Source organism: Balaenoptera borealis (assembly GCF_965194805.1).
Source record: "Balaenoptera borealis genome assembly, chromosome: 4".
Classification (NCBI taxonomy): Eukaryota; Metazoa; Chordata; class Mammalia; order Artiodactyla; family Balaenopteridae; genus Balaenoptera; species Balaenoptera borealis.
This window is the reverse complement of record NC_138861.1, coordinates 143465619-143487951: the sequence shown is the minus strand read 5'-3', so window position 1 is coordinate 143487951 and position 22333 is coordinate 143465619. Positions and strand designations below refer to the sequence as shown.

The following is a 22333-nucleotide window of genomic DNA, read 5'->3' as shown; positions in this document are numbered from 1 at the left end:
ATATTCAAGTTCAAAAGATAGTTTAATATTGCTTTTATTAGTTACCTATCTTGATCATTTCTAAGTTATAATTAATTAGGAATGATTTATTTTGCAAAAGATATTTTTAAATACTGTTTTAAAATCTAGGAAAAAATTCATAAAACCTCAACAATCAGCATTGGTGTAAAATTTCAAAATGGATAAACTCTGCTGAGTTGTTGGGTTCATTATACCATCTGTTCAATCTATTTTTCAAACAGTCTGTTTTAATACCTTACTAAGTATGTCTCATATCCCACCCACAGTAAAGACATAGAAGATTGCTTAGTGTAAAAACGATTTTGTTACAACTTCATTAATTTAAACCCAGAATATGACAATTAGCTCAGACCTGGTAAAACTAGTGTCCTTATTAAGTAGACAGCCACTAGTGTTTACTGATTACTCTGTTTCCTTTCACTGCTTGAAGAATTACTTTCTAATTTTCATATCATGCCTGCTACAAATCTTGTATTTTCTGCACTAAGCAATAATATCCAAGTCACATTTCTGCTTTCCGCATTTCATCAAAGAGGTTGTTTTGAGAAGAGCTCTGACTCTGGTACACTAGAAAATAGGATATAAGATTAAAGTTTTCCTTTTTCCACTTGAATCTGTGTCTAAGAGAGATCTCGGGTGGGGTATATCTTGAATGACTAGGGTAGGATCTCTCTCAATTTTTAATACAGATGTCTCTGATATTAGTAATTTGTCTCTTCTCTCTTTTTTCTTGGTTAGCCTGGCAAAAGTTTGGATTTCCTCACATCTTATAGTTTGCTAGCTCCTGTCATAGACCCTTGAGGAACAAAAGTTTAGAAATATGTTTTGGTGAAAACATTTTGAAATATAAAATTTATTTTTTTATTAATTTTATTGGAGTATAGTTGCTTTACAATGTTGTGTTAGTTTCTGCTGTATAGCAAAGTGAATCAGCTATACATATACATATATCCCCTCTTTTTTGGATTTCCTTCCCATTTAGGTCACCACAGGGTATTGAGTAGAGTTCCCTGTGCTATACAGTATGTTCTCATTAGTTATCTATTTTATACATAGTAGTGTGTCTATGTCAATCCCAATCTCCCAGTTCATCGCCCCCCCTTCCCCCCTTGGTATCCATATGTTTGTTCTCTACATCTGTGTCTCTATGAAATTATACAATTTAAATGAGGTTAAACATTAGAGTTTATTTATTTTTCTGCCCTTTACTCTCCCCCCACCATATTTCTTTTCCATTCCCCACCATATTTCTTTTCCATTCTTTCACTTCCTATTTCTTTGTAGTTTTATTTATGCTTCCTCACCAAAGACGCATTCACTCCATTTCCTAAGATGTGACTGACACTGCTTGTGCTTAAGCTCCTGTAGACCCTCCATTCCATGGGGGCTAATAATTAGTTACCTTTCCAGAGTCTAGTTTCCTCGCCATCTGTCAGATTTCTTTTCTTATGAAAGAATAAAATGCGTTCTGCTATTTTAATATCAACTCAAATATCATTGGAAGCAGCAACTTCAATAGCTTAAATGCTTTTAATAGCCTAAGCCAGGGTTACCTTTTATGAGTTCAGCAAAAGAGAAACATGTACTTGTTGTGGAGTCTTATATTTTTACACCGATAGTGGGAGTGGATAGGGGATTATGGTTTCTTGCCTGTATAAGCGATTTAACAAAAAATTAAGGTGCCCATCAGTATTCATGAGTCCTCTTAGGCCAGGGTAGTGTGGGCATTACACAGATAGTGGACCTTTCATTTTAAACGCTCTCTTTGGCATTTTGTAAATATATAGGTTTTATTAGGATTTCTCCTTCCCTACTCCTTCCGAGATTGGTATCTCTGTTAAGAGAAAAGCTTACCTGCCTCCACTGCTAAGAGAAGGTGTCTTTAGATCCATGGGTCTGTCCTCCTCCTGTCCTGTGGGTCTTTGGTAGTTTCCGTGGCAATACATCATATTAAATACTAGGTTCCCTGCCAACTTTCGCTGGCCAACTCTTGCTAGCACTGCAGTCTTTCTGTGACAAGTCACAACCTCTATTGTACTTATGGCTCAGGTCATCCCATCCCACAGCCTCCATTTAGGGTCACCTCACACTCTTACTGCAGTGAAGGACCTTCACAAGAGCAGGTCCATGGACCCTTTCTGGGTCTCCCCCAGGGAGCACACAGGAAACGCTCTATTACCTAAATTGTAGGAGCTTCGGGAAATTGTGGGCATAATGCCTGGTGGCATGTTTGTCTGTTGGGCCTGTTCCAGATTAACATATAGACACTCTAAAAGGCAGTCTCCCCACAGAATCCCAAATAGGGATAGGGAAAACATTTATTGTTTTGTTTGAGCCACAAATTGGATGGTTTAAACAACAGAAATGCACTTTTTTTTTCTTTTTAAGGCTCATAAAGAGCTTTTCTTTTTCTTTTTTTAATATTTATTTATTGGGCTTTGTTGTGGCAGCGGGATCTTCCTTGAGGCATGTGGGATTTTCCATTGCGGTGCTCTTTGCAGCACGCGGGCTCTTTGTTGCCGTGTGCATCCTTCTCTCTAGTTGTGACGTACAGGTTTTCTCTTCTCTAGTTGTGGCATGCAGTCTCCAGAGCACATGAGCTCTGTAGTTTGCAGCACACGGGCTCTCTCGTTGAGGTGTGCGAGCTCAGTAGTTGTGGTGCGGGCTTTGTTGCCCCACGGCATGTGGGATCTTAGTTCCCCAACCAGGGATTGAACCCCCATCCCCTGTATTGGAAGGAGGATTCTTTATCGCTGGACCACCACGGAAGTCCCCAGAAATGCACTTTCTCACAGTTATGGTGGCTGAGAGTCTACCAAGTGTCAGCAAGTTTGGTTTCTCCTGAGACCTCTCTTCTTGGCTTGTAGATGATCGCTCTCTTGTTGCCTCTGGATGGTTGTCCCTCTGTGTAAGTGTACCCTTTGTCTCTTTGTGTGTCCAAATGTTCTCTTCTTATAAGGTCACCAGTGAGACTGGATCAAGGCCCACACTAATGATCTCATTTTAACTTAATTACCTCTTTAAAGACCCCATCTTCAAGTGCAATCACATTCTGAAGTTCTGGTTAGGACTTCAATATGTGAATTTTGAGGGAACACAATTCAGCCCATAATATCAGTCTAATATCCATCTATCTATCCATTATCTATTATCTATCTATTTATCTTTATCTGCTCATTTCTCTTCTCCCTATCTCAATGGCAACATTTTGAAAAAGGACCCTATGTTTTCCTTTCACCTCCCTCCATTCTTTTTCCTCTCTTCCTGTAAGAAACACTAGATTTTTTAAAAGTTGCCTTTTTCCCCTCTTGATTTCCTGTGCCATGCTTTCCTCTTTTCAGTCACCTGGGAACATGGAGGTAGGGGATTTAAAATATACACTGAATATTATTGTATTTACATATTTCCTCTTCTTGATGGTAGAACATGAGATATAGATATAGTAAACAATCCTTATATTTATAAAATATTCTGATAAATAAATAGAAACTTTCTGAAATAATATATGAATAGTGGAAAACAAATATATTACCAATTTACAAAACATGGTGACTGCAGATATAAGTTGTAAGCAAAAAATGGTATTTTTAAACTTCTTTATGCTTTTAACATTTTTATTTATTTATTTATTTAAATTAATTTTGTTGGAGTATAGTTGCTTTACCATGTTGCGTTAGTTTCTACTGTACAGCAAAGTAAATCAGCTATACGTATACATATATCCCCTCCTATTTTGGATTTCGTTATGCTTTTAACATTTTTAACTCCCCCCAAATTATTTATTTTGTAGTATGAAAAATCAGTGTAGATTATATCAAATAATTCTTCAGATCTCAAGAGGAATTGTACTTTTTCCCCTTGAGTAGATAAAAGTTCATCTTAGTCTCCTAGTTATGGTTTGCTATAGCAGTCTGTATTTTTTCCCACACCTCAATGGTATCTTTAAACATAGTTTAAAGTTTCTCATATACTGTGAATTTCAGTAATTGACTTTGTCTCAAACACTGAATTGCGTTCTGTGAGAATATGTACAAGGAGGATTAAAAATAACAAAGAGAATCTTAAATACATAGAGCTATCAGATCTAAGTCTACCTCAGGATTTTTCATCTTTATTGTTAAGGTATTGTGCAAATGCCTCAAACTGAGTTTAGCTTATAAAGAAAAATATTCTCAACCTGTTAAAAATAAAATTAATTCAGCTCAAATGATAGCAGATTCATTTAAATAAGTGTAATTTTGACTATAATCTTAAAGAAAATAGAGTTTCAATAAGGATAAATTTTTGACTCCAGATTTATATTAACACAAACCAAAAAGACTACCCAATAAGACAGATTGAAGACACATGTTAGTTTTATACTGCAGTGACAATTTCTGTATAGAACAGTTTTACTATCATATTACCAAATATTCATGACACCTTAAATGTACCTAAATAACAAAAAATACAAAATCATAAAAATTACTTATTATTTATCTATTTCTAAAGTATAGAGTTGTTATAACTGGGCAATGAGAATCTAATGAGTTAATAACTGTTTGACAAAAGATCACAAAGTTTTCAGCATCTTACAAATGATCAACAAAGAATAATTTGTATTATGGTATTCCATATGAAACTCTTATTGAGATAGAAAGATAGATAATTAATAGGTAGGTAAGTAGGCAGTAGAAAGGCAGGTAGGTAAACAGACAGATGGTTAAATAGATAAATGTGGAAGAAGAAAGTGAAACAATATATTCTTTTAAAATGTTTTAGGAATTTAGTATTTAAATGTGTGAAAGGGATAGGAAGAAACAACCAGGTGCTGGTGATGTTTTTTTCTCATATTTAGACATTAGAACTGTTATCATTGAAAAGTTGAAGTATTAAAATGAGTATGGGGGCTTCCCTGGTGGCGCAGTGGTTGAGAATCTGCCTGCCAATGTAGGGGACACGGGTTTGAGCTCTGGTCTGGGAAGATCCCACATGCCGCGGAGCAGCTGGACCCGTGGGCCACAGCTACTGAGCCTGCGCGTCTGGAGCCTGTGCTCCGCAACAGGAGAGGCCGTGATAGTGAGGGGCCCGCGCACCGCGATGAGGAGTGGCCCCCGCTCGCCACAACTAGAGAAAGCCCTCACGCAGAAACGAAGACCCAGCACAGCCAAAAATAAACAAATAAATTTAAAATGAGTATGTAAGGACTATAATTGTTCATAATAGCAATTACAGAGACCTTATTTCTCAAGTCTTTAGTTCTGCTGAGGATGCTTTTTCTCAAGTAATTGTTTTACAGTAATGTGACGGATAGATATCCATTTATAAATGACCATTTTCCCATGAATGTGTCATTCCTTTTTTCATTGAACAACCAATAGTTTCCCAATGAAACAGAACTTCCTTATTAGTGAAATGGATAGGTTTGATATTTTCTCATGCAATATCTAACATCCATTTAAAAAAAGGCTAGGAAGGAATGTTCACCTTTCCTTTGGAGTGATAACATAGATTGTCACTGGCAAGCATATGCTCTCAGGGCTTCCTGAAATATTGATTGGAGTAATGGATTCTGTTGATGTGTCATTTTCCCAGAAGATACATTAGAGATTTGAAGAATGAAACTGACGAATCTCTACATGTTTTTCTGGAGGCTACTGATAGGACTTATGACAAAAAGGAAGACAAACTTCAGAGGGGTCTAGAGGGCTTCCAAATAATTTTGTTAAAACAGCGACTTTGGCAATCAAATGGCATCTTCAGAAACCTGGGAAGTCTTTTGGTTACTGCCTCTTTCACTTTCAAGCTAAATCTAACAATTCACTCTTGCTTATCTCTTTCTTCCCATCTTTATATTATATGGTTCTACATGCCCAGCTTGAAGGTTATTTCTCCTCTTCACCTATTAAACAAACCTACTTTTCCTTCTCTCTTAAATACGTGATTAAAAATTTGGTGGTGTTGTTTTATTAAGACTTTATTTTTTAGATAAAATAAAATTTGTGTACTAGGTTCACAAATTGAGGGGAAGGTACAGAGATTTCCCATATACCCCTGGCCTCCACACATGCAGAGCCTCCCCCGGTTATCAACATCCCCCATCAGAGAGGTACATTTGTTAAAATCGGTGAACCTACATCGATACATCACAATTACCCAAAGTCCATAATTTATATTATGGTTCACTCTTGGTGCTGTAAATTCTATAGGTCTGGAGAAATGTATAATGACATGCATTCATCATTATGGTATGATACAGAGTGTTTTCACTGTCCTGAAATTCTCTCTGCTCCATCAATTCATTCCTCCCTCCCACACACCCACCAGCAACCCCTGATCTTTTTACTGTCCACATTGTTTTGCCTTTTCCGGAATATTATAGAGTTGGAATTATACAGTCCATAGCCTTTTAAGATTGGCTTCTTTCCCTTAGTAATATGCATTTAAGGTTCCTCCATGTCTTTTCATGGCTTGATAGTGCATTTCTTTTTAGCGCTGAATAGTATTTCATTGTCTGGATGTACCACAGTTTGTTTATTTATTCACCTAATGAAGGGCATCTTCGTTACTTCCATGTCTTTTCATGGCTTGATAGTGCATTTCTTTTTAGCGCTGAATAGTATTCCATTGTCTGGATGTACCACAGTTTACTTACTTACTCACCTAATGAAGGACATCTTCGTTACTTCAAACTTTTGACAATTATGAATAAAGCTACTATAAACATCCATGTGCAGGTTTTTTTGTTTGGACATAATAAGTTTTCAGATCTTTTGGGTAAAATACCAAGAAACATGATTGTTGAATCATACAGTAAGAGTATATTTACTCTTGTAAGAAACCACCAAACTCTCTTTACAAGTGGCTGCACCGCTTTGCGTTGCCATCAGCAGTGATCAGAGTTCATGCTGCTCCACATCACCACCGGCATTTGGGATTGTCAGTGTTTTGGATTTTGATTATTCTAATAGGTTTGTAGGGCTATGTCATTTTAAGTTTCATTTCCCTGATGACATGATGTGGAGCATCTTTTGTATGCTTATTTGCCATCTGTGTATCTTTTTTTGGTGAGGTATGCGAAGGTCTTTGGCCCATTTGTTAAATCAGGTTGTTTGTTTCTTGCTGTTGAGGTTTAAGAGTTCTTTGTATATTTTGGATAATAGTCCTTTATCAGATGTGGTTTTTGCAAATATTTTCTCCCAGTCTATGTCTTCTCGTTCTCTTGATATTGTCTTTCATAGAACAGAAGTTTGTAAATTTAATTAAATCCAATTTGTAAGTTATTTCTTTCATGGATCATGCCTTTTGTGTTGTATCTAAAATGTCTTTGCCATACCCAAGGTAATCTAGGTTTTCTCCTATGTTATCTTCTAGGAGTTTTATAGTTTTGTGTTTCACACCTACATCTCTGATCCATTTTGAGTTAATTTTTGTGAAGGATGTGAGCTCTGTGTCTAAACTCATTTTTTTTTTTTTTTGCTTGTGGATGTCCAATTGCTCCAGCACCATTTCTTGAAGAGACTGTCTTTGCTCCATAGTATTGCTTTTACTCCTTTGTCAAAAATCAGTTGACTATATTTATATGTCTCCTTCTAGGCTCTCTATTCTGTTCCACTGATCAATTTTCTATTCTTTCACTGATTCCATGCTTTCTTGATTACTGTAGTTGTATAGTAAGTCTTGAAGTCAGGCAGTGTCAGTCTTACAACTTTGTTCTTCTTCAGTATTTTCTTGGCTATTTTAGTTCTTTTGACTCTCCATATAAACCGTAGAATCAGTTTGTCCATATCCAAAAAATAACTTGCTAGTATTTTGACTAAGATTGCATTAAATTTGTAGACCAAGATAGGGAAAACTGACATCTTAACAATATTGACAATTTTGTTTTCCTACACACGGCCATGAACTATCTCTCCATTTATTTAGTTTTTCTTTCATTTTGTTCATCAGTGTTTTATAGTTTTCCTTATATAGAGCTTGTACACATTTTGTTAGATTTATACCTATTTCACTTTTTTAGTACTAGTGTAAATGGTATAGTGTTTTTAATTTCAAATTCTACTTCTTCATTGCTGATATATAATTGTATAAAAATAATTGATTTGTATATATTAATTTTGTATTCTTCAACCTTGCTATAATCATTTATTAGTTTTGTCAGTTCTTTCAGATTTTTGACACAGATAATCATGTCATCTACAAACAGAGATAATTATATCTCTTCCTTCCCACTCCATATACCTTTTACCTCCTTTTCTTGTTTTACTGCACTAGCTAGAACTTCTAGTACAGTACTGAAAAAGAGTGATGAGAGGAGACATCCTTGCCTTGTTCTGACCTTAATGGGAAAACTTCAAGTTTCTCACCATTCAGTTTGATGTTAGCTGTAGAATTTTTATAGATATTCTTTATCAAGTTAAGAATGTTTGGCTCTATTCCTGGTTTACTGAGAGTTTTTATCATAAGCGGTGGCTGGATTTTATCAAATACTTTTTCTGCATCTATTGATATGATCATGTGATTTTGCTTTTTTAGCCTATTGATGGATTACATTAACTCATTTTTGAATGCTCAACCTGCCTTGCTTAACAGTAATAAATCCCACTTGGTTGTAGTGTGTAATTCTTTTTGTACGTTGTTGCATTCAACTTGCTAATATTTTGTTGAGGATTTTTGCATCTATGCTCATGAGAGATTTTGGCCTATAGTTTTATTTTCTTGTAATGTCTTTGCTTGGTTTTAGTATTAGGGTGAAGCTGGCCACATAGAATGAGTTAGGAAGCATTTCCTCTGCTTCCATCCTCTGATAAACCTTGTAAATAACTAGTACAATTTATTCCATAGAGATTTGGTATAATTCACCAGTGAACCCACCTGGGCCTGGTGCTTCCTGTTTTGGAAGGTTATTAATTGTCAATTCAATTTATTTAATAAGTATAGGGCTATTAAGATTATCTATTTCTCTTTTGTGTGATTTTTGGCAAATTAGGTATTTAAAGGATCTGACCCATTTAATCTAGGTTATCAAATTTGTGGACATGGAATTGTTTATAGTATTCCTTCATTATCCTTTTAATGTCCATAGAGTCTGTAGTGATGCTACTTCTTTCATTTCTGATATTAGTAATTTGTGACTTGTCTTTTTTTCTCAACTAGGCTAAAGATTTATCAATTTATTTTATCTTTTCAAAGAAACAGCTTTTGGTTTTGTTGATCTAATCTATTTAGTTCTTGTTTTAAATTCCATTGATTTCTGCTCTAATTCTTACTATTTCTTTTCTTCTGCCTACTTTGGATTTTGTTTTCTATTCTCTTTTTAGGTTCTTCCTATGGAAACTTAGATTACTGATTTTAAATGTTTCTTCTTTTATAGTATATGCATTTGATGCTATAAAATCCCTCTAAGTACTGCTTTTGCTGCATCCCACAATTTTTCATAAGTTGTTTTTTAATTTTAATTTAGGAAAAAATGATTTAAAATTTGTCTCCAGATTTCTTCTTTGACTCATGTGTTATTAAGAAGTGTGTTGTTTAATCTCCACATATTTTGGGATTTTCCATTTATCTTTCTATCATTGACTTCCAGTTAAATTTCATTGTTATCTGAAAATAGACATTATATGATTTCTCTTCTTTTAAAATTGTAAGGTGTGTTTAGACCAGGAATATGGTCCATATTGGGGAATGTTCCATGTGAGTTCGAAAAGAATGTGTATGCTGCTGTTGTTGGAAGATTTAGTCTATAAATGTCAATTATATTCAGTTGATTGATGGTGATGTTTTGTTCAACTATGTCCTTACTGCTGTTCTGCCTACTCAATCTGTCCATTTCTGATAGAGGGATTTGAAGTCTTCAACCATGATAGTGGATTCATCTATTTCTCCTTGTAGTTCTATCAGTTTTTGCCTCTCATAGTTTGATGCTCTGTTGTTAGACATATACATGTTAAGGATTGTAATGCCTTCTTGGAAAATTAACCCCTTTATCATTACATAATGCCCTTCTTTATCCTTAATAATTTTCTTTCTTTGAAATCTACTCCATCTGAAATTAATGTAGCTACTTCTGCTTTCTTTGATTAGTATTACTGTGATATATTTTTCTCCAGCCATTTACTTCAAATCTATATGTATCTTTATATTTAAAATGAGTTTCTTGTAGACATCAGATAATTGGGTCTTATTTTGTGGTTCACTCTGACAATCTTTTTTCTTTTAATTGGTGCATTTGGACCATTGATGTTCACAGTGATCATTGATATATTTGGACTCATATCTACCCTCTTTATTACTGCTTTCTATTTAATGCTCTCCTTCTGTGTTCCTATTTTTGCCTTTCACTTTTTGTATGCCTTTGGTGGTTTCAAATGAGCATTTTATATGATTCCATTTTTCCTCCTTTCTTTGCATATAGGTTATACTTCTACTTTTTACCATTTTTATGGTTGCCATAAATGTGGCAATAGACATTTACATATATAATTTAAGTCCCTTTTTGAATGACAGTATACCACTTCATGAGTAGTGTGAGTACCTAATAATAACACAATAATCATAATTATTTCTTTTCATTCTTTGTATCATTGCTGTCATTCTTTTCACTTATATGTAAGCATACATAAGCATATATATATTTGAAATATATATATATAAGCATACATAATCAAATACATTGTTGGTATTATTTTTTGAACAAATATCTGTTAGGTCAACTAATAATTAAAAAAAGTTTTTATTATATTTTCACTTATTCCTTTTATGCTCTTCCTTTCTTCATGTAGATCTGAATTTCTGATCTTTATTATTTTCCTTGTCTTTAAAGAACTTTTTTCCCCCAATACTTCTCCAGTTTAAGAGAACTGGAGTTTGTTAACTCCAGTTAACAAATATGGTATTTATATATCTTAATATTTACTGTAAGTTTTAAGTGATGTGTAAATTCTGAATTATCTTTCCATAAAGATGGAGCCACATTGGTTTGTATTTTATAGGAAAACATTTATCTTTAGGTCACAAACATGAATGAGTATTTTTTGCCAATATTACAAAGATGATTCCAAACCCTAGCTAATCTCTTTCTCAAATTGCAACCCCTTGTTTAATCTTTAATGAAAATAGAGACCAAAAACAATTGCTTAAACATATCACTGTGTGAGATTATGGTGACTAAGAAATCCCTGAAAGAGCAGTAAACCATTATTACTGGAAAGCTCGGAACACTAGCAAGGTTTAATTGCAAAGGTTTAACAGAAGGCCACAAATTGTGTTTTCCTAAGAGAAGTAGTAACTATATATGTCATTCAGTAATGTACTGAAATGGCCTTGTCTAGTGTGAGTGTTGCACAGAAACTCCAAGTCACCTTTTCCTGGTCTATTATCTATCATAGCATGGCCCTTCACTCCACCTGCATAGACAGCCACTAAGCCATACTGGCCTGCTTCCTTCCATAACTTTTTGGCAGCCAATGGCTCCATACAGGTGTCCCAAGGACAGTGACTCACCCCAGTTGTTAAACGTCTTCAAAGGAGGCAACGCAACCTTTTTTTAATCCGTGTAGTTTTGTACAAACTAATCAGAATCTATGGCTTTACCATTAGCTAAAATCTGACCTGAGAAAGCGTCATGAAATTCCAAAGCATCAATACCATTCATTGTTAATCCTACCTTTTCTAGCACTTTTAGAGTAGCATATGTTGGTTTGAGTAAAAGTTGATCTTTTGAATCCTGAGACAAATGCACAGAATCCCTCAAATATGCCCTCGGGTTATAACCCAAGGCCAGAGCCTTTTCCTCAGCATTGCAGATGCACCATCAGTCAGGAAAGAAGAATTTGCAGCTGTCACTGTGCCATAGGGCTTGATGAATGCAGGTTTTATTTTGGCCATCTGCTTCAAGAAGGACAAATGCCACTATCTTTTGTAACTGTATCTTTTCCTGGTACTTTGAAGATATACAACATCAGAAGGGAGTCCTTCATCCTGTGCCTTCTTGGCCAGACTGTGCAAGTGCAGTGTGTACTCACCCTGTTCCAGTCGAGAAACAGCAAGGCAGAGGCAAGTCAGTCTTCAGAGTGATACATGGTCGTGCTCATATGATAGGAAATTCAATCTGAATTTAGAGATTAAAGATAGTCACTGACCTAGAGTCTTGGCCTTATTGAGATCCAGCATGCGTTACCTCAAATTACAAATGGGGACATAGGACATTAACTCTACACCACCTGCCATGACCACATCATACTGGCCAGAAGTAATCAAGCGAAAACCTGTGGTCCTGGTTTGGTTAGCAAAAATGCAAGCCATGGTGACAGCGTATGCAGGAGATGTGTCAGAGAGGTCATCTCCAAGGGCAGCCTCTGTAGCCACATTGCTTGTTTTCACTTCCTGTATAACTATGCCAAAGATGATATAATCAGCAACTTCCTTTGGGACACTGGTCTGATGCAACAAATCTGAAAGTACTCCTCTAGCCAAATCACATGTCATCAAGTCTTTATATGAGGTGCCTGGCAGCAGAAATGGAGTGTGAACGTCATCTGCCACTACCACATTTCTTTTATAGGGTTTAGCCAAGGTCTTCTTTGATTTGGTCTGGGCAGCTGGGGCAGCTGGTAGCTAGTAGGAACAGCTCAGAGGACTCAAGAAAATCTGAGGGCCCATTTTTCTGAACTTGGAAGGTTTTTTTCAAGTGTAAGTCAAGATGGAAGTCATCCTGAAATGGTCCCACCTTAGTTCTCATATGCTTGGGCTCCCGTTGTGGGTAGGGCTTGGCCCTAAGTTTCAGAGGTCAGAGGGACTTAGAGGTGGATCCAGCCTAGAAAGAACCGTTGTGCAGGCCATCAGGCTCCAGAGGCCTAGCTTCTGCCAGTCACCTGACTAGACAACCAGGCATATGACCTCTCCTTGATGGGCCTTCTTCCTTTCAATGGAGGAAGAGTTCTTTCTGCCCCTTTAGCCAAAGTGAAGGGCAGTGTTAAGGGACCTACAGGAAGTTAGCATGGGGGTGGGGTGAGGTTAGTCAGGAAGTATGTTGGGGGCTTGGCTAGCACCAGGCTGCAGAAAGTAAAGTCCTCTGCTCCCCTACCCCAACTTTAAGCACTTTCTACTCTTCACCTCAGAATGGTGGCCTCCCTGGTGACTGGCAGGTTCACTGTCTCCAGGATGCTCTGTGCTCAGGTGAGTCTGGCTAGGATGTTCCCGAGCCCAGGCAGAGCTCTCCTGCAGGTGCTGGGGCAGCCTCTGAGCCTCATCTCCTCTGCCAGAAAACTTTTAAAAACATCGTTTGCAAGACATGTCTCCTGGCAACAAATTCCCTCAAGCTTTATTTATCTGAGAAAGTCTATTTCTCCTTCACTTTTTTTTTTTCTCTCCTTCACTTTTGAAGGGTAATTTCACAGGTTACAGATTTCTAGGTTGGTGGTCTTTTTTTTCTCTCAACAATTTTTTGTTTGTTTTATTTTTGTTTTTGTTTTGCATTTAAAACTGGCCTTTTAATTCACTGGGTATTAAGAGCCAGGCAGAAATGAAACAATGGTACAACATATGAATCTTCTCTAAGTCTTCAAATTCCTCGTGCTCAGCTTTTGTTGTTGTTGTTTTTACAAAAATAAGAGGAATTGCAAAATTAACTTCTGCTTTAATATTTCCAATGCCATATTTACCCTCTTGGAGGTTCATGCTCTCTATCAGATAGAGGTAAAATGTCTCTTCCACCTTTCCAAAGCAGAAATGAATTTTATAGTTTTGTATAGAGATTCAAAATATTGCCTTTTCCCTCCCCATCCTTGCTTCTTTTTCTTCTTCTCCCTGACTTGAGATGACAAAGGAATGTGTATCTCAGAAGCGGAAGTTTGCCCCTCCCTGTAGCTAGTCCTTAGCACCTCCTCCCCAGCCTCTCCTCCTTCCATCAAATGTCTGAGTCGGCCAACCCCTTCCCCTGGTGCCTAGGGTGGAAGTGAGAGAAAGGGCAGGGAGAAGAGGACAGAAGGTGACGAAGAGGGTTAGAAATAGTTTTACCCCAGCTACCATCAGTGGGACTAAAGATCCGAGAATTTACATGAAATATGTAGAAATCTCTCAACATTTTAAATATTTCAATCTACTTTCTTCTTGCTTGCATGGTTTCTGAGGAGAAGTTGAAGGCAGTTTTTATCTTTGTTCCTCTGTGGGTAAGATGGGTTTTTTTTCCCCCCCTCTTGCTTCTTTCAGGATTTTTTTCTTTCCCTTTAGTTTTCTGTAGTTTGAAAAAGATATGCCTAGCTTAAGGGCTTTTTTGCCATTTATCCTGCTTGGTTTTCTGATATTCCTGGATCTGTGGTTTGGTGTCTGACATCAGTTTGGGGAAATTCCCAGTCATTATTGTTTTTTTCTGTTCCTTTCTCTCTTTCTTAGGCTTTAGTTAACTAGTTTCCCCAGAGGGCAGGCCTTCTTGAAAACAGAGTGCTCTGGAGTATTTAAAAATGTTTCCTTTTCCCCTGCCCCTGCCAGAAGCCCAAGGGGATTCTTCTCTAAATATTTGCTCTGAGAACCTGGTGGAGTTCCTTGTAGTAAATTTTATGATGTTGGGGGAGACCCATCTGTGGCCGGCTTCCCCTTGAGTTTTTAACTCTTCTAACTCTCAGGCTTATGCACACTGAGCCTCCAGCAATTCTTCAATTACAGCCCAGGTTTCCTACCTGCCTTTCCCCCCTCACCCTTCCTGGGGGTGGTTTCTGCTTGGGATCTCTGCTCAGGTCAGCCAGCACTCCCTGTCTGTCTTCAGTCTTGGGGGCAGTGGTCTGCCCTGTGTCCTCCCTCCCCTCTCTTAGGGACCCAAGAAGAGTTGTTGACTTTTTCAGTCTCTTCAGCTTTTTACTTGTTGTTAGGACAGTGTGTTGACTTTTAAGATCCTTATACCAGAACTGGAGACTGGACCCTAAGCATGTCATTTTAGCATGTAATTGCTCGACCATGATTTAATGCCTGTCTAGTAAGATCTACATCCCTCCCTCGTTAGAGATATTGTGACCCTGCACCAATATTTCTGAAGCCAGGAGTCTAAAGTCATTCTGGACAGTTGGTCCTCCTATTTCCTCACAAGGGAGCAGAAAGCACTAGAAAAAAATGGTACAGGCATACCCTGGAGATATTGTGGGTCTGGTTCCAGACCACCGCAATAAAGCAAATATCGCAATAAAAGGAGTCACTTGAATTTGTTGGTTTCCCAGTGCATATAAAAGTTATGTTTACATTATTATTGTAGTCCATTAAGTGTGCAGTAGCATTATGTTTTAAAAAACAATATACACCTCTTAATTTAAAAATACTTTATTGCTAAAAAATGCTAACCATCATCTGATAACACAGAGTTGCCACAAACCTTCAATTTATAAAAAACACAGTATCTGTGAAGTGCAATAAGTGAAGGGCAATAAAACAAGATATGGCTGTATTTAGGGATCTTCTTTCTCTGCATCCAGTTGTGAAATAATGACCTTTTACTCTTTTCTCCATATTTATTGTCTGACTAAAAACTGAGTGCATAGGTATCTCTTGTTTCCAGAAACTGTCCGGTAAATAGCTTAACATAGTGTTGGAGGGGAGGGTGAGGGGTGGGGTGTTGAGAGAGTCACAGAGCAGGAGGTTAAGTTATTCTTGTGTTATAAATCCTTATACGTGATCCCCAGCTCTCAGGCCTTAGCTACTCCTAAAGTTACACATCAAATGAATAACAATCCTTTTTACCCCTTCTTTCTTTATCTTTCCTAATAGCCTAGAGATAGACTTTTTAAATATTAAAAAGGTTGAACTGCTTCTCTACTGGGGTCAAGACAAAGGAGAGAAGAGAGAAATTCTGAGCATAATTGTGAAGTCAAAGCTAATGATTCTGTGATTTTGCAAAGGTTGAAACCTACATTATCTACATAACAATGCCTAAGAATGCTGTCACCAGGCCCCCTCTATCCTGGTCCACTGCCCACTTGTCCCAAAATGTACCAAAAGCTGGTTAGTATTAGGTACCAATTACTGAAGAAATCTTTTTTTGTTAAAGAATAGATAAATAATTTAGTTTGTCTACTTATAAAAATGTCATATTGGTGGTGAGTAGATGTAATGTCACTATATGAGAACAGTCATTCAACTTCAGTGTTGTAGAATATATCTCTTTATTGCTTTGTGAAAGTTTAAATTTTTTTTTTTAAGTAACTTTTTTTTTTTTTTTTTATGTTTGTGTTGGGTCTTCATTTCTGTGCAAGGGCTTTCTCTAGTTGTGGCAGGCGGGGGCCACTCTTCATCACGGTGCGCGGGCCTCTCACTATCGCGGCCTCTCTTGTTGCAGAGCACAGGCTCCAAACGCTCAGGCTCAGTAATTGTGGCTCACGGGCCCAGCTGCTCCGCGGCATGCGGGATCTTCCCAGACCAGGGCTCGAACCCGTGTTCCCTGCATTGGCAGGCAGAGTCTCAACCACTGTGCCACCAGGGAAGCCCAAAAGTTTAATTTTTAACACAATTTTATTTGCATATTTTTGTCTGTTTTTCTCATAGATTAAACACTAGTGTTCTGCCTTATTGATTTGCAAAAAGTAGTGCTAGCCCACAGCTCTGCACAATCACCAGTGTCCTATGTCCAATATTTTACTGGACTTCAGGTATCATTTTATGCATTTATCACCCTCTGCTGCTATTCAGCAAGATGCCATGACAACATTTGTAGAGCATACAGAGACCTAAAGAACCCTATGTGGTATTTTTCACTCTGATTGATTTGGGGTATATAACTGCTCTCAAACGGATAAAAAGCAAGAATTTTGCTTTACCAGATAGCTCTCAGCGAAAGTGATCATTGTATTTCCTTATAGGAAAAGAAAGGAGGTCCAGGGGATTTTTCAGTGATGTCTATTCACTTAATCCCTTACCAAATAAGCTTGTAAAAAAATCAAAGAACTGATTCTTCCCACTCCCAGTACACACATTTTATTTAAATATATCAATAAGCCACTCAACCAGAAAAAAACAATGTGAACTTAAATGTAAAAATGTATATACATATATATTATGTTTGTCTGCATGCATATCATTATTTTAGAAAATAGGAATCATACTGTGCATTTGTTTGTACATTATAATTTTTACTCAACTAAATATTATGGACATTTTCATATTTCTCATTAAAATCCCTACTACAATACAGCTTTTGGTTTAGAGTTGTATTAATTTTATTAAACTAGTCTCCTATTGTTGAACATTTATGCTATTTCTAAATTTTCATAATCACCACAAAGTTTCAGTGAATATTCTTTCATATAAATGTATTACTAATGTTTTAGACTAAAGGTATAGACGAGAGATTTCTATGAATGAGCCAGTTTATAATTTTTGACACAATCACCAATCTTGGTGTTAATATTACGTTAATTTTAGCACAGTTGTCATATATTTTTATCAATTTAAATTTTGCATAGTCATTATCTTTTCCCAGTTTCAACTGGAAAACTCATTGTTATTTTATAACTTTAAAATTCTTCTTATAGTCTGCCAGATATGGGGCCAATAGTCTCCCGTGTATTCCTTTTGCTTTTTAATGCTTATGTTAAATTTTAATTCACATTGAAAACTTCACATGTTTATTTCTATCAACTATTTTTTGATGGTATATTTTCATTTATATCCAATTTTGAAAGCCCCTTTCTGTCTCAAGACCAGATACCTGCATATTATAATTTATATTTCCTGTTGTTTAATTTAGCATTTGTTTCTTTAAGTTTTAATTTAAAAAATTTTTTTTTAATTTTTAAAATTTATTTTATTTTTTTAATAATTTTTATTGGGGTATAGTTGCTTTACAATGTTGTGTTAGTTTCTACTGTACAGCAAAGTGGATAAACTATATGTATACATATATCCCCTCTTTTTTGAATTTCCTTCCCATTTAGGTCACCACAGAGTACTGAGTAGAGTTCCCTGTGCTATACACTGGGTTCTCATTAGTTAACTACTTTATACTATATATATATGACAATCCCAATCTCCCAATTCATCCCACTCCCCCACCTTTACCCCTTGGTGTCCATACATTTTGTTCTCTACGTCTGTGTCTCTATTTCTGTATTGCAGATAAGATCATCAATACCATTTTTCTAGATTCCACATATATGCATTAATATATGATATTTGTTTTTCTCTTTCGGACTTGCTTCACTCTGTATGACAGTCTCTAAGTCCATCTGTGTCTCTACAAATGACCCAATTTCGTTCCTTTTTATGGCTAATATTCCGTTGTATATATGCACCACATCTTCTTTATCCGTTCATCTGTTGATGGACATTTAGGTTGCTTCCATGTTCTGGCTATTGTAAAGAGTGCTGCAATGAACACTGGGGTGCATGTGTCTTTTTGAATTATAGTTTTCTCAGGATATATGCCCAGTAGTGGGATTTCTGGGTCATATGGTAATTCTATTTTTAGTTTTTTAAGGAACCTCCATACAGTTCTCCATAGTGGCTGTACCAATTGATATTCCCACCAACAGTGCAAGAGGGTTCCCTTTTCTCCACACCCTCTCCAGCATTTATTGTTTGTAGATTTTTTAATGATGGCCATTCTGACCAGTGTGGGGTGATACCTCATTGTAGTTTTGATGTGCATTTCTCTAATAATTAGTGATGTTGAGCATCTTTTCATGTGTTTGTTATCCATCTGTATGTCTTCTTTGGAGAAATGTCTATTTAGGTCTTCCACCCAGTTTTTGATTGGGTTGTTTGTTTTTTTGGTATTGAACTGCATGAGCTGTTTGTGTATTTTGGAGATTAATCCTTTGTCAGTTGCTTCATTTGCAAATATTTTCTCCCATTCTGAGGGTTGTCTTTTGGTCTTATTTATGGTTTCCTTTGCTGTGCAAAAGCTTTTAAGTTGAATTAGGTCCCATTTGTTCATTTTTATACTCTAGGAGGTGGGTCAAAAAAGATCCTGCTGTGATTTATGTCAAAGAGTGTTCTGCCTGTGTTTTCCTCTAAGAGTTTTATAGTGTCTGGCCTTACATTCAGGTCTTTAATCCATTTTGAGTTTATTTTTGTGTATGGTGTTAGGCTGTAATTTCATTATTTTACATGTAGCTGTCCAGTTTTCCCAGCACCACTTATTGAAGAGACTGTCTTTTTTCCATTGTATATTCTTGCCTCCTTTTAAATTTTTGCTCCTTTAATATATTTGAAAGGTACCCTGGTGTATGATGTAGGGTAGAGCTCAAAATTTGAATAATCTGCATACTTTTTGAAAGTTCATTTTTCTGTTTATTTTTTTCTGATAGTTTAAAGGCCTGCTTCATTAATTTGTATTTATAAATATATGTTTACTTGACTTTTTATATCAAATTAATGCTTTTAAATTACTGTATAAAACTCCATTGAATTTTTAATGGAATATCATTAAATATTTACATTTTTAAGCTTATAGGGTTTTTTGGATGTCATCAAACTCTAAAATTTATGTAAAAATTTTCCAGCTTTTTTTGTTTTTCAAAGTTAACTATATTTTAAAATCCAGAATGGAATCTTAAATTTCCATTTATTTTAATATGCTATATGATTTTCCACTTATTTTGATACAAAATGTTATTTTTCTTTATTTACAAGTATTTCCATTAATTATGTGAAGCCATTTTCTGTTATTCATCCATGTTTTCACGTAATAAAGTCAATCCCATTTTTAAAAATACATGATGGGATTTAATTTATTATTTTATTAAGAGTTCTGCCTCACATAGGGGTAGGGTAGTGGAAGATACAAACGATTGGGTGTAAGAGAGGCTCAAGGATGTACTGTACAGTACAGAGAATATAGCCAATATTTTGTAATAACTTAATAGAAAGTAACTTTTAAAAACTGTATAAAAATTTAAAAAGTAATTTAAAAAACGAGTTATGCCTCAATATTGATAAATTTGCTTAGGCTATAGATTTCATATTGTTATTTTTTACAGGTTTGGTAGCAATTGTGAACATAATATGGGAAGCTTTTCATCTTTTCTAAGTTGTGCTTATGTAACAGCAGTCAAATGTTTCTTCAGATGTTAAAGTATTATGCTTTTAAAATTGGCTGTAATCATCACTTTTAATTATAGTAATATTTCTGAAAACTTTCTCTAATTTTATTTTTATTGTTTTAGTTATTTTTGACTTTTCCTTGAGACAATATAAATTGTTGATATATATTTTATATAAAACAATCTACTCCTTTCATCATTTGTTAGTATAGAATTACACGTACAATTTATTTATAGTTAAGTATATGGTTCTACACAGTGTCTGCAGGCACAACACATCCACACCTAGTAATACTACTCCAACCCTTATAAAAGGTGATGAGGAAGGCAGCCAACTTTGAGTGGAGCCTCAAGCAAGAAAGTGTTGTTTTCTTTATTATGCCGCCTAAAGATCTGTGTATTTTACTGACCATTTCAAGCAAACAGATCTTGATTTTTAAAATGAATTCTACAGTTCATATCTTAATTTTTATTAACGCTGCTCTCATTTTTTATTACTTTCTTTTGTCCCACTATCATTAAGTTCATTAATTAGTTTTCTAGGTTATTGATTTTAATACTCAGTTTTTTCATTTTTATATAGTAATACAAAATTTGCTGTTAATATTCCTCTGCTTACAAAGTATGTTATATGCCATATATTTTGAAATGAAGTGGTGTTCATATTAATATTTTCAAAATAATCCTCTTCTTCTTTGACCTGAGTGTTTCAAAAATGTGTTTTTGTGTTTTGTTGATTTAAATATCCAAACAAAATTCTTCCTAAATTGATCTATAGATTTAGTGTGATCTCAAATAAAAATAGGAGCATTTTATTTTAGTAGAAAGCAGCTGATTTTACAATGCTTGGTGTTCCAACGGCAGCTTCTAAGATGTGTGAGTTCAGATAAAAGCATATACAAACATAGGTTTAGACATACAAGAGAAGTATTGGAGAGAAGTGCTTTTAAAGATTAAAGATGAACAAGCAGTTGAGGCTGGAGAGAGCCTTTAGTCTGTGATGCAGGTCTGACATTTGTGAAGGAGAATGAGGTAATTAAAATTGGCGAAGAAGAAACTCAGATTGTAACATAGTTTTATGAACATTTTGGCCAAAATAAGGGAGTCCTCAAGCCAAAGTCACAGTCACCCATTGGAAGAATTCCACATCTTGCAGGAATGGGCCTGCATTGTTCCCACTGCCATGCTCAGTCACCACTCACTGGAATTAGGCCAGGGGAAGGGAGGCCTCTGTGAGAATGTGATTATAACTCCCAAAAGGTGGCTGCTGGGGCTTTTCACAGGCACTACAACCCAAGCCTTTTGTTGCACAGATCTACTTCTCTATGTAGGTTTATGCAGTAGCTCCCTGGTTTCTATGACCTCTCTTCTTGAAAAGAAACATAGAAGAGCGAGTCTAATGGAACAAACTATAGCCTCTTTCACTGCATTTGATCTCTGGGTCACGAACTGGTATTTATCCTGTTTCTCCTAAACTATCTTTCCAAACTTCTCATCCTCATCACTTTGGTAGATCTTGGTAGATTTCCTGGCGCTGGGACCCAAACATTCATTTCTGATGTGTTTGGGCTCATGTTAATCACGCCCTTGTAAAACCAAGGTTGTTGTCTTTGTCCATTTACTGTTATAATGGGTACGGGAAGTACTAGAGTGGATCACCTGGGCTCCTTGCATGTTTCTTCCTGCCATCATTGTGCTAAGGCAGTCTTGATGGCGATTTCTCTTTTAATTTTTGGTCCTTGGATACAAAAGAGACATCAAAGAGATCTTGGCAATATTCTGTTGTAAGAGTGTGTTCTTTTGGGGGGCTAGGACCTCCAATCTTTCAAGGTCCACAGTTGTGGGAAAAAGGAAGCACAAAATTCCTCAATGGGTAATTGGGAACGATGGCTAGCAGGGTCTCCTCTGCTTCTACCCCCTGGTTTCCTAACCCATGCATCAATGTCTTTTAAGGTAAAGCACCATATAAATGTCACCCCAAAATTCATATGTTGAATCCCTGTCACCCAGTACCTCAGAATGTGACTGTATTTGGATATGGATTTAAAAAGATAATGAAGGTAAAATTAGATTATAAGGTGGGCCCTAATCTAATATGACTGTTATCTTTACAGGAAGAGGAGATTAAGACACAGAGATTAAGTACACAGAGGAAAGACCATGTGAGGACATAGTGAGAAGGTAGCCCTCTGCAGGTCAAGGAGAGAGGTCTCAAAAGAAACCAAACCAGCTGACATCTTGAACTTTGACTTTTAGCTTCCAAAACTGTGGAACAATAAATTTCTGTTGTTTAAGCCACTCTGTGGTATTTT

At 36.1% G+C, this 22333-nt stretch overlaps 1 pseudogene across 1 annotated transcript; it reads right to left on the bottom strand.

Annotated features, from left to right (window-relative positions):
- Positions 1-872: 872 nt before the first annotated feature.
- On the bottom strand, positions 873-12711 carry LOC309627665 (trifunctional enzyme subunit beta, mitochondrial pseudogene; annotated as a pseudogene). The gene has a single exon. The product of its transcript is annotated as a trifunctional enzyme subunit beta, mitochondrial pseudogene (transcript).
- Positions 12712-22333: the final 9622 nt, after the last annotated feature.